Genomic DNA, 3,394 nt, shown 5'->3' on the forward strand with positions numbered 1-3,394 from the left:
AGTCAGTTACCTATAAGGGAGTACCCATACGACTGTCAGCTGATTTCTCAACAGAAACTTTGCAGGCCAGAAGGGAGTGGCAAGAAATATTCAAAGTGATGAATAGCAAGAACCTACAACCAAGATTACTTTATCCAGCAAAGCTATCATTCAGAATTGAAGGTCAGATAAAGAGCTTCACAGATAAGGAAAAGCTAAAGGAGTTCATCACCACCAAACCAGTATTATCTGAAATGCTGAAAGGTATCCTTTAAGAAGAGGAACAAGAAGAAAAAGGTAAAGATACAAATTATGAACAACAAATACACATCTATCAACAAGTGAATCTAAAAATCAAGTGAATAAATAATCTTACCTTGTTCTTGAAGGGAGGATGAGTTTGGCCCATGAGAGAAGAGTAGGAAGGGCATTCCAGGTGGGAAGGTAGCATAAGGAAGGTATATGAAATCAAATATCTTCACAGATCCAGAAGGTAAAATTAATGTGAGAAGCCCAGTATGGCTCAGTGGTCGAGCTTTGAACCAGTAGATCACAGTTCAATTCCTGGGCAGGGCACATGCCTGAATTTTGGGCTCCCAAGTAGGGGGCATGTAGGAAGCATCCAATGGATGATTCTCATCATTGATATTTCTCTCTCTCTCTTCCTCTCTGAAGTTAATAAAAAATGAAAAGAAAATTAATGTGAGAAAATAGGATTGGTGGGAACTTTGGCAAATTGATGTGCCAGCCTTTGGTGCCAGGCTGGAATGTGAGTCCATCTTGTTAGATCTTCTGATATTTCAAGAGAGATAGAGGAAGAGGAAGAATAGAAAGAGGGAGGGGAGGAAAAGGAGGAAGAGGAAGAGGAGGAAAAGAAAAATCAGAATTTTTAAAAGCCCACCTAAGCTAAACCAAATACAACTGCAGTTTTGGGCCCACTGTCTGCCAACTGTATAGCTTGAAGAATAGAATAGACATGAGAGTACAATTTTTAGATGAAAAGGGGCCACATACTAAACCTGTCAAGCTCAGGGGAGGCCTGTGTGGTGGCCTTACCTACTCAGAGACCTAAAATAACCACATAGAATGGTCTGAAATGAAAACTTTTAACTAAAAGCAGTTTATGGTGGGTAATCAAGTCCTAGGCTAGAATCTTCCCTGACAAAGATCAATCTTTTTTTTTTCTTTTTTAAAAATATATTTTTATTGATTTCAGAGAGGTATGGAGAGGAAGAGAGAGATAGAAACATCAATGATGAGAGAGAATCATTGTTGGCTGCCTCCTGCACGTCCCCTAGCGGGGATTGAGCCCATAACATGGGCATGTGCCCTTGACCCGGTATGAACCCGGGACCCTTCAGTCCGCAGGCCGACGCTCTATCCACTGAGCCAAACCGGCTAGGGCACAAAGGTCAGTCTTTACCTTAGTTGAGCCTGGTTATTGTCTGTTGGCATCTATGATAACATACCTTTGGAATGTCAAGGTAATTTCCCTTTTTCTGGACCTTTTGGGTGCACCAACCACACCAGAACAGAGACTACAAATTCCCTCACTGTTATTATCATGATAATGGGATTTTAAAAAATTTATTTTTAAAATATGTTTTTACTGATTTTTTTGTGTGGTTATTTTTAGAGGGAGAGGGAGGGAGCGCGTGTAACTTTGATCAGCTGCCTCCTGCAAGTCCCTTACTGGGGATCAAGCCAACAACCTGGGCATGTGCCCAAACTGGTAACCTCTCTGTGCATGGGACAATGCTTAACTAAATGAGCCACACAGGGCAATCATGAAATCGTTGACTGTTAACTATCCTGTACCCACCTATGTAAAAGAAGTATGTGTTTGTCATTTTACCTTTTATCCAATCCCAGAGTTTCTCTCCTCCCCACCCCCCACCTTTGCTTTCTCCCACCTCCCTAATCTATTGCCAATGGATTTCATGTAATCCACTTATGTCTTCTCTTTTGATTATAATGTATAAAGCAGGGTGCAGAACTGCCATTTTGCGGAGCATTTTTCTCAATCCGTTGAGGTTTTTCTTTTTCTTCCTGGCAATTGTCATCAGTTTGGGTCAAATAAACTCATACAAATTCTCTGCAGGTTTGAACGTTTCTTACTTTGACAAATTGGAGGGGGAGCCAAGTAGAGTGCATGGAAGGTGGGACTGGGAAGTGAGAGAGCACCTGGCAGGAGCTGGCGGGCTGGGTGGAAATCTCCCAGTGCCAGCACCTGAGGACAGCATCAAAAACTCCAGAATGCGCAGGAGTCACCCAAAAATCTGCTAAAAAGTTTGTGAGGCTCTGCTGGAGACAGTGGCAGAGCAAGGAGCGCTTTGCAGCAGAGTAGCACTCGATGGAGACAATAGCTCAGGAAGGTTAGTTTGCCAACAGCGTGCAGACAAAAGCACAGGGTAGGAGCCTTGGAGGCTCCCAAAGGCAGCGACCCGGTCCTTCTGAAAGGAAGCTGGCCCTCAGCCGCTCAGGCAATCTCTCCCCTAGTCACGTTGGAAGGAGGGCGCTGCATGCTCCGGAGGGCTCCCTGCGGGCACTTTAGGGACTCTGTCCCCGCTGGGGAAATGGGGTGTGTGTGTTCAAGCCCAGGCAGGCGGAGGTGCAGCTAGAGCCGCTGAAGACTCTCCCACCGCTACCCACTGCCTCTCGTTCCACTACTCCCTGCAGGCGCCCACAGCCCACCTTGCAGCGCTGAGCTAGGGGCATCCTGCTGCCAAGACATCCTGCATCCTGCTGCCATGACGACCGCCTCCTTGGAGACCCGGTGTTGAGGCTGCGGTCCCGGAGGGCCCCTGGTTCTCCCAACCCCCACCCCGCGTGCCTCCTTTGTTCTGATGTTTATCTCGGCGAGCAGGGCTCCCAGGAGGAGTCTCAGGTCCGCGCCCGAGCGCTTCCTTCGAGACAGGGGGTAAGGGTGGGAGGGAAAGAGGCCAAAACCCAGGGTTCGCAGAGCGGCTCCTGGACTGGACCTAGAGATGCGCGAATCGATGGTGGAAGCAAGCTAGGGAGCGACTCTCGGGTGCCCCACCTAGCCCTGAGCCCCGCCTTCCGACCGCTGGAGGGGCAGAGCCTAGGGGAGGCCTTTCCAAGTTGAGGCAGAGGCGGGAAGTGCAAACTCCACAGGGGGAAGTGGGGCGCGGCGGGACCTCCTCCAGGCACTCCTCCTTGCCTGTCTCCCTTCCGCCCGGCGCTGGCCCCAGGTTACGTCGGGCGGCCTCGCTGCCTTCCTCACCGCACCTCTCCGCGCCCTAAGCGAGGGCTCGCACTGCGCAGGCGCAAGGCCCTGCACGTGATGCAGTGGCGCAACGCCCGTTGGCGGTTCTCTGGCGCCCGCTTATTGGTCTGAAGCAATCCTCGCCCCACCCCCTCGGTCCACCAATGGGCGGAGGCGGGGGCGTGCACG

General features: G+C 49.6%; 1 pseudogene; it reads right to left on the reverse strand.

Annotated features, from left to right (window-relative positions):
• The window catches only part of LOC102250248, a 5,796-nt pseudogene extending 2,999 nt beyond the window's left edge, over positions 1–2,797 (reverse strand).
• Between the last annotated feature and the right edge of the window lie 597 nt (positions 2,798–3,394).

The sequence above is a fragment of the Myotis brandtii genome, unplaced genomic scaffold (genome assembly GCF_000412655.1).
Source record: "Myotis brandtii unplaced genomic scaffold, ASM41265v1 scaffold45, whole genome shotgun sequence".
NCBI lineage: Eukaryota > Metazoa > Chordata > Mammalia > Chiroptera > Vespertilionidae > Myotis > Myotis brandtii.